Below are 9,742 nucleotides of genomic sequence, written 5' to 3' on the forward strand. Positions count from 1 at the left end.
GCTCTGGGCTCCTGGAGATCATTCCCTAGGGTTATTTACCAGCCTCAACACAGCCACTAACGGGCCACTGACCCTTTCTTTACTCGTGTGGAGGGCAAATCTGTTTTACCTCTCTGCTCAATAGTGAGGTGAATTTACCTTTGCTCTGAAGCACCTCAGAAGGCTCTTAAGACTTTGCGCTTGAAGTCTTTCCCAATTACAAACAAAGGAAAACGGGGGAAAGGCTTGCTTTCTTTCCCCTCCCTTCCCTCCGAGGAGGCACTTGCCGTGTGACGGCTGGGTGTGGGAGTGTCCCGGACCCACCTGTGTCTCTGTGAACATCCAGCAGGAACAGTCTCGGGAGAGCAGTGCTCCATTTGGGGTCCGTCTCTCTCCTCCTGCAGCAGCTGACGGGTCCAGGGGAGCTCCTGGGCTCTGCCTCAGCCCCGGCAGCGCCTTTCGCAGCGCCAGGGGCGGGGGGCACTTCCCTCCCGAAGGATAATTAAGTGATGCTTTCGTGCCCGTAGGTATACCAGCATATACATGCATGCATGCATCTATGTACAAACTGTATGTACACATATGCACTGTGCATACACGTATACATAAATGTGTGTGCATACAAGGTGCGAGCACACCTATAAAATATACATACGTATGCATGGGTTTGTACATTGTATGTACATATATACTTATCTCTGGGGTTCTTGTGCAGTCCTTGGGGGAGGGCAAGCTCAGGGGAGACCAGCTGTCCCCTTTCCAGCTACCCCTCCCCCCACGGTCCTCTCCACCTCTCCTGATATGCCGAGCAGGACTCAACACATCTAAACCAGCGTGTCCTGGCATGCAGAAAGGTACTCCCCCCCATGCAGGTGCATGTCCTCCAGACTGGAGCCCAGGGACTGCATGAACGGGATATATATAGATGGGATGAGTTGAGGACAATCAGAAAATAGGAAATGGAACATTAATGCTGAATAAGAAAATCACTGGGACGATAAAAAGCTACTTTTTAAATTATTAATATTTAATTATTTTTTTAGGCCTTTGAAACTCAAAAAAACTACAATCATACCAAGTAAGCAGGATAATTGGTTGAAAACATGAGGAACAAAAATATGAAATATTTCTGGAGTTGGAATTGAGAAAATTTCCTATGAAAGCACTAGATAGATTCTGCTAGAACATCTAGGTCCTAATCTCAGTGAATATACAGAATAGAAGTATTATGGTCATCACAACAACATAGCATTTTGTTTACACAATATCATTCAGAGGGGCAAGCACAACAGTCCCTACTTTTAAGCACTGGACATTATTTACCATCCTTTCTGCTCCCTTGCTGGCTGAGTTGCCTGGATGAACTTTCCACAGAAAACAATTATGGGATGTGATGGCATCTTATTCCACCTACAACAAGTTTTATCATGTTTTTGGTAAGATACAGATTCTTATTTTCTCATAGTAGTGTCCAAATGAAAACCAGGTGATCAGATTATCTTCACCTACATTGTCAGGCCATATGTCTGATAGTAAATATAATTTTATGGCAGTAAAAATTTCCACTCTCTCAGTGTGGTTTGAGATGGTTGACTTGGTTCTCAAAATTTCCACTCTGGCTAAATTTACGTGCTGACAGAGTTATAAAAATTGACATGGGTACAAAAGTATTCTACTCATATCATTTACCTTTCTGGGGGTAATGGGTATAATCTACACAAAAAGTACTCTTTTTCTAATATAAGCTATATTTCCATTACAAAATTTTCTGCCAGATCTCTGTGGGCATTTTCTTTTACTAACAGATCACGGTATAAAATATACAATAATTATATCTATCCTTGAATAAGTGCAGTATGAAGAGACCCATATATTAATACAGTAAAAATTCAATTTATGAGCAGGTTTTATTATAGAGTCTCTAAAAACCTGTGGATTGAAATAATACACAGAAAGAAATGTCTTAACGTCACACAGAAAACAAGGAGCTCTCAGCTGACTATTGCCATTCAGAAATACCACTGACGTGCAGAACAGTTGTATAAGTACACTGGCTCAAATGTCAGGGAAAACAATGGAAATAAAATGCTAGAAATTACTTAGTAAGAAGTAAAGAACAAACCAGAAAATATAATTACTGGTTTCATATAATTTCATGGTGCAGAGGGACAAGGGTGGCCAGGGCCTGAAGTGTCTCTGCTTAAGGAATGATGAGGTATGGTAGGAGTCTTCAGACAGGAAACAGGGTGACTGAGGAGAATGTAATGCAAGTCCCTACAGTTGTTAGTAAGGAAGGTAAACAAGTGTAAAAGGTTCACTGTTTCTCACAACCTCTTCCCACTCAAGTAGTGCAGAGATGCAAACATGAAGGAAAGAAACAAGCAGGTGATGGATTCCAAAAACCCAGAAAACTGTCCTTGTGGTTAAGCTATTCAACTCCCTGACACAGAGTAAGTATAAGGGTCTATGTGAGTTTAAGTGATTGAAGAAAGTAATGGAAAAAAAAATTAATTTGAGACAGAGGAAAAATATGCTCAAAACCCACCTCTCCTCTGACTATTTTTTTGATCTGGGAGATGGTCTGGGAGAGGTATTAGTATGTGTTTTTGCATTCTCTTCCATCATCTACTATTGACCACAGTCAGACACCTATCAGTAAGCTAAAATATCTTTGATCTGGCTCTGTATGACAATTCTTATCCTGTTCGTATCACCCTCTAGCTTTGTCTCTCTTTCTTTTCCATCTTCTTTTGTTTTCTTAATTTCTATTTCATTCTTCAGCCTTAGATTTATTTTTGTGCAGAGCATTGGCAACCTGCTGCACCCTGGTAGAGCATACCTATGACTTTTTCATGACTTTTTTGCCTTCAATAGCTAAAAGTGTTTTGACTCAAATTAGAGCTGTGAATACCTTATTTTCTAGTCCCCATTATTCCTTGCTCATGTGGAGACACTTTTTGTGTTGAGCCTACAACTGCATTAAGTTGTATGAAGTTATGCAAGAGATGAAAGTAGAGGAAGAGAAAGGAGAGGAAGAATTTCTCCTCCAAGCAGAGTTTCAGTTTAAGTCATGTGAGTTTCTTTTCCTAAGTTAAGAAGAGAATCCCTTTACATAGCACTTTAAAAGTGTGACCGAAGCATGACCTCCTAGCTTTCAGCAGAGAATACTTTAATAACAGATTTCAGAAGTGGCTTGGAGAGGATGCTTTTCCAGGAGAATGCCTGGGTGGCTCGCAATTGCTGTACTTTCACCACCTGCTTACTCACCTCCTCTGCCCTCTTGGGAATATGCTGGGTTATGCTGGCGCAGAAAGAGAAGCTTCTGGAGCATGCTGTGCTAATTCATGGTGCTGGCACTGCCCCAGCTGGCAGAGGCTGCAGTTTATCTCCCCGCCCAGGAGGATGTGCTGAACACAACTAATTATATCCCAGTCCAGGGCCCATTTTCTCTGTCCATAAAAAAACCAGGTAAGTTTGAGACTTTCATTTACAAATTTCTAATATGTTGAGTAAGCACCCCATGAGGTAATTTGAGAACAAACAGTGAAGACATTACAACAGTTCTCTTTTCTTATTTACTTGGAAATGGAAAAGCTTTCCAGATGTACTGCATAGCAGAATTGTACAGCTCCAAATCATCATATTTCAAAAAGAAGAAACCTTGATGTTAGGTAGGAATAAAACTTGGCTGAAAGAACAAAAATAAACCCCAAATATTTGAAGTTCATACAATTCAATAGAACAGAAATAACAGCACCAAATAATTTGTTAAAAGAGGCATAGTTTGGCATACACGTTTAGCCAGATCATTATATAAAAACTTGGTGGTCTGATTGCCATTTTTTGCCTCCTTTTTCTTCCTCCTTAACAGCTGCTTCTCAGCCAGAGACAGCTATAGCACAGCACATTGAGGCTGCACCTTCTGTTCATCAACAGACCCTAACTACCAAGGGGACAGGATGCCCCACCAAAGGTACAGCAATGCCATCTGCACCCTCCCTGGCAGTTCATCTCAGTGGGAGAAGTAGGTCATGTTGCTTTTGCTCCTATGTAAAGGAAGCAGCTTCAGCTTTCTTATCCAAGGGATCACCTAGATCCCTCTTCAGGAAGCCAGGATCTCATGCACTGTGTCATACCTCTCTTGGTTTAACCCTTAGCTTCTAACACCTCACTGGATTCTCAGACTCACAAGATTGTAAGAAGGCACAAAAAAATTGAATTTGTAATGAAAATTAGAGGGATCTTTGGTTCCTCCAGTGGAAAATAAAACTAGATTAAATTAGGTCTGTTGCTTTTAATAACTAAATTCTTTTAAAATAAAGGCTTAGTTCTAATTTTGCTATCACAAATTTCATTCAGCCTTTACAAAGGCTTCAGGAAGTTTCATAATCCTGGTTTCATTCCTACAGCAATGAATTGTACTTATTGTTCAGAGATAATGACAGAACTGAACATGCCTTGAAACAGGCCAGTGCTGCTCAACCATTTCTAATGATAAAATAATTTCTGTCTCTGTCTCTCCTGTAATTGCTATGCCTTATATTGCTAGAAGGAGTAAAAAAAAATTATATCAATTTTGAACTTAAGACACTGAAAAAGCTCTCTGTATTGCCGTGTTTGCTGCCACTCTACTTTCTCATACTCTCTTCAGAGGATACGATTACACCAAACTTGCATAAATCCTATCATGCATGCATATATCTGCATAGTCTATATATTGCATTAGTACCTAAACCTCATTGATTACTTAATGAGGCTAATGGTAGAGGAACAGTAGAGAAAATTTTATTGCTAAGACTGTGTGAATGAAAGCCAAAATATGGAATTCCTCTAGATTAATCAATCTTGTACCCTGTCTCATAGCAGTTTATATAGTATACTCACTGGCTGCTGAAGGTAAACAATATTTCTTTGGACACTATAATACAGTACCAGTACATTCAAACAGCCTTTTCCAGGAAGAGATTCCAAATATAAAATATTTTTATTGCAGGTGATCTCAGAATTGAAATGGATGGTCTTAAAAGAAGTTTGTCATGAGCAGGCTGTACTCTGGGGTCTGCCTGCTTCCTCCTGACAGGGAGGTTGTGCCACAACCTGTGCATCACACCAAGAGGTGGCCCACAACCAAGGTGAAGGTCTTATTGTCTATCCTAATCTTTAAAGTCCTCATTGTGACTTTCTTGAGCAGACTTCAGAGCTGCTTACCCCATCGTGCTCCACGACAGCTTAAAGCAAGTGGAAACAGTGGTTCTAGCATCCTAGGGAGCTTGCAGATACCTTCCTCTGTGCCTAAAGAGAGTCTGGGAGAAGCAGGCTCATCCCAGTCTCATACATCTGGTGACTAACAAAATGCAGTACTTTTTAGGGGTCTCCACAGTAGGTGATTTTTCTTCATTTATCTGTGGCACTAGAATGCCCAATTCCTTTTGAATGCTAGGGGACTTAGGTCCTTATTGTGGAAAGGCAGGGAGGAAACAGGTGAATAAACAGTCTGCATTTTGTTAGCTGAGAGGCTTGAGAGTGTTTTATGTTTTTATTCATTCCTCATTTAATGTTAATTAAATTTTTATTTCCTCCCTGTTAATTTGGGATGCTTGTTTTGATAACTTATGGATGTGTATAATTGTTTAGGCTGGGACTGTATCTTTCTTCTCTGACTTCCAGGTGGCCTCACATTACCATACACAAAATCTTCCAGATGCAAAATTCAACCTAGATTTTCCAAGATCTGATGTTAGATAACTAGTTGCTTCTCCACATGTGATACCTCCTGAATCGCTCTCTGCCTTTTTGTCCTCTTCTTATGGATAATCTCTCTTTTTATTTTGCCTTTAGTTTCTCTGTTAATTTTTCACTCTAACTTGCATTTCAGGATCAGTGGATTTTTGTACATATCATTTGTGAGCTTAATGCAATTTTCAGAGATACTCTTGGACTAGGAGCTTTTGAAAATGTTGCCAAATTTATCTTGTTCCTTTTTTCTCTTAAACACCTGTGAGACAACATAAGTAATTCTGAAAATAAGTTTTTTCATTTCTGTGTCTTAATGGATTTTGTGTATGATGACCGGACATTTTATTTGTTGATTTACACTTACAAATCCTATGGAGAAATCACTGTATTTAGGCAAGTTGCAAATTAAAAAATCAACAGTGAATCAGATCCTTTCTTCAACAATTTGCTGGGCTTCTTATCAGGCCTGTTATGCTGTTATCTGCACCCTGGATCATATCCAATCTTCTTACATAATGCCCTGGTACTTTCGGAGAAATTAGAGGACTCTGGCACACATCAAAACAATAAAATTGGGATATCATGTTTTCCAGCTGGTGCATGTGCACAGAAAAAGCTCTGTAGGTGTATTGAGAAGTACACATGACAGGTTTGTTGCAAGGCTTTCGACTCAGGGACCGAATTTTGATTCAGATTTAAAGAGCAAGCGAGAAAATTATTTTCTCCAAATCTCCTCCCCTGTGTATGCTGACATTGCTTTACATGGTTTTAAATGCCAGACAGCGTCGATCAGCTGTGGCTGAACCTGCAGCAGCTTCTGTGCTCTCTCCGGGCTGCGGGAAAGCCGCTCGCTGTGCGAATGAGGCCAGAGTCCCTGTTTCTATGGTGACTTTACCTGCAGTTACCCCATCAAGCAGCCCCTCTTCAATTCCATGGAGCTGGTGCAGGGGAGGGAGAGGGTGTGGAGGCAAGGAAGGAGTATTTCCAAGGAGGAGCCTGGGAAATCGGTATTGGTGTGTTGTAGTGTCAGACTGTTGGGGGATGGACAGAGGAGAGACCTCAATCCTGGAGGGCAAGCTCCAGGGAGATGCTGGGCTCCTCCACCCTTACCCCTTTCTGCACTCCTTGCATCTCACAGAAAGCATGGCAGAGACAAAGTGATGGTAGCCTGATCTTGTTTGGAGTCCCCACAGAGTACTGTTTTTCAGCACAGCACATCTACCCTGGTGTAATTCTATTATGAGAAAAACAACAATCAAGCTTTGTGGAGAAAGGACAGGGCCAGTGATACTGGAGTCCTGCAACAAGGCTTTGGGTCACATTGCCATAGCAATACGTAAACCCTGGACAGCTGATGCTGCTGCCCACAGAGAATCAGGACGTTTCAGGACAGATCTGAGATAATCCTTCATTGATCTGAGGTGCAAGAGACCATAATTGAAGCATAATTGACCCTTAAGCTTAAGGTAATGGCTTTGTGTTGAAAAGGGTGCTGCAGAGTGAGTCTTTCTTCTCCCTCTGTTCTGAGTCTGTATGTGAGGTTAACTTGGTATCTATCCCAGCAAAGTCAGCAATAAATCCAAATGTTTCTGTTTGGCCTAGTTAATCAGTTATTAACGAGACATATATACAGGACAGGAAGCCCCACAGGTTTCATTCATTATTGAGGGAGGAAGTCCAAGGAAGGCACATAAACTTACCCTGTCATATAGCCATACTTGCTCAAAAGAGCTGTGATCCATTCTTTCCAAACTCAGCCTCTTTTCCCACAATCTAAGTTGTCTTCTAGTTGTAGAAGAGGCATGTGTAGGAAGCAACAAATCCTCATTATACAGAGATATTCCTTTAAATCTTCTGGGACTAAATCTTGGCTCCAGTAAGGTCAATAGCTAATTTCACATTGTCATCAAAATGACCATCCCCAAATGTTAGGATTCCTTGGACATTTTGCTCATTGTCTCCTCTAAGCTGGAACAGGATTCTTCACACTGATTTGAGAACTGACAGATTTAATATAGAAGCTTTACTAAACCAACTGCTGTATGTAAACATATATTTTCAAATCACTGATTATTTCTGCCATGACTAGAAAAAAACAGTGTTCTGTTCACTTAAAATACTTCATATAACCTGACAACTTCTGTGAATCATAATAATGAATTGTAGTAATGGACTATATTAAAACAACAATTGTCTTTGCATTTACAAAATTTTTCTATTACTTAAAAAATATAAGGAAAATAAAAATCATTTAATGCAGCAAAGCAGATGTTCCCAGTTTTACAATGAAGCCTTTCTTTCAAGAGGAAATTCGTAGTTACTGGAAAGGCTTTCTCTGCTGAGGTGGAGCTGCTGATGCTTGGGCACAGAGCCAAGCAGTGCATACCATCTCCTGTTTGATGCTGGCCATGTACCTTATGACTTCCAGTTACAGTCTTCTAAAGTCATGACAATATTTGCTGCCATGTCTTCCTCTCCTACCCTTCAGATCTAGTTCTGGAATGAGATATGAGTAACAGACTGACTCAGGGAGGTTAAGTCCTTTCTCTCAAAGATGACTGGGTTAATTTTTTTAAGGAAAATCCTAAAACATTTTTACTCACTTTTCATTTCCATTTACTTTCCACTAATCCATCATAATTTTAAAGGTGCTTAACTGAGCTGAAGCAAAATTTCAGCTTTCATTTTGTTTACCATACTTTTAATAGCTTGAATACCAAAAACTCCAGTTCCAAAGGCTTCACTACCATTAAAGCCCACAAAAAGACTCATGTGAAAGCTGTTCTTGACCCCTCTTTTAAGAATAAGTGTCTTCTTCAAGGACTGCTGTGGTGACACTCTCATTGCAGGATGTGAGCCATTGGGAATCTGAGTGCATCTTTTAATTACTATCAAAGCTTTGGCAAAGGATCAAACTATTTCTTGAAGCAGGTTTAAAGTGTAACTCAAGCCCATGTGCTCTCATCAGCTACCCTTTCAAACAGTCTGATTCAAGGCACTGAGATAATGGTGACCTGCACCACTGATGTGAAATGACCACAGCACAGTTATTTCCAAGGCTGCCCGGTGAGCATGGGCACTGTGCCCTGATCAAGGAGTTCTGGAACCTGCATAGATCAATACCTTCCTGGGCCAAGAGCAGCTGCTAGTCCACTTCCCAGACAGCAACACTTGAGATTCTTCCCTTCAATATTTCTGCAAATTATGAAAGACTCACCATATCTGAACAGGGACTTGTTTGTATCTGTAACTATATCCACCCTGAGATATGGATTCACCACTTGGTTAGTGTTTGAACGGTGTCGTAAGGACATCATACACACAAGGGTCATCGAGATCAGAGGAGATATTTCTTACAGGAAAACCAGAAGTCAGAATGACTCCAAAGCTTTTTCTCTGAGCCAAAGCCTTTTTTTGTACACTACCACATTACCTGGTAGCACAAGTTTCATCTGGACCAAAACCGAGCTAACTTAGTCCGAGTACAGCATGTGATGTTTATGCCAGTTTAAGGAATGATCCTGACTGCAGCAAAAGAGGTCCAGAGTAAAAACTGCTGGGCAAAGCTTTTCTTTTGCCATTTTTCTGGCAAAGCATTTGGAAAGAGTCATTGCTATTAAGCATTTGTTTAAAACCATTCTGTAGCACATTGCCACAATGTCTGGCACAAGGAGCCCTAAAATCAAATGTACCCTCTCTTTGCATCTGTCAGTTGAGATGGAGACAGCTGACTGGGAGAGAAATGTAGATTTATTACTTCAGTGATATGATTTGGCATATGTGCATACTTGCCAGTGTATTGAAAACATGTTCTAGTCCAGTCTTTTGATTTTATTTAATTTCTATTTCAGTTATATGTGAAAGTAACAGGGAGATTGAAAAGTTATATAGCATCATCTAGTGTTCATCTACAAATCTACAGGAGCCTGCAGTTTCACCACCCTCACTTATTCAGATTAGCCAGCACCAGCATTGACTCCAGAGGAAAATGTGAGGTAAATTCCTTATTTCCAGCTGTTGGCCTCTG

The 9,742-nt window shown here is 40.5% G+C and overlaps 1 long non-coding RNA gene across 2 annotated transcripts in view; it reads right to left on the bottom strand.

Moving 5' to 3' along the window:
- The window catches only part of LOC108447984, a 1,891-nt gene extending 1,382 nt beyond the window's left edge, over window positions 1-509 (bottom strand). Inside the window, exon 1 of one of the 2 annotated variants that reach the window (XR_001863727.1) lies at window positions 304-509. This is a non-coding gene — a long non-coding RNA (uncharacterized LOC108447984). Of the gene's footprint in view, window positions 1-138; window positions 257-303 lie in introns of those variants that run through there. The other variant, XR_001863728.1, reaches the window with a different exon arrangement.
- Window positions 510-9,742: the final 9,233 nt, after the last annotated feature.

This window comes from Corvus brachyrhynchos, unplaced genomic scaffold (genome assembly GCF_000691975.1).
Source record: "Corvus brachyrhynchos isolate BGI_N302 unplaced genomic scaffold, ASM69197v1 scaffold14, whole genome shotgun sequence".
Taxonomy (NCBI): Eukaryota; Metazoa; Chordata; class Aves; order Passeriformes; family Corvidae; genus Corvus; species Corvus brachyrhynchos.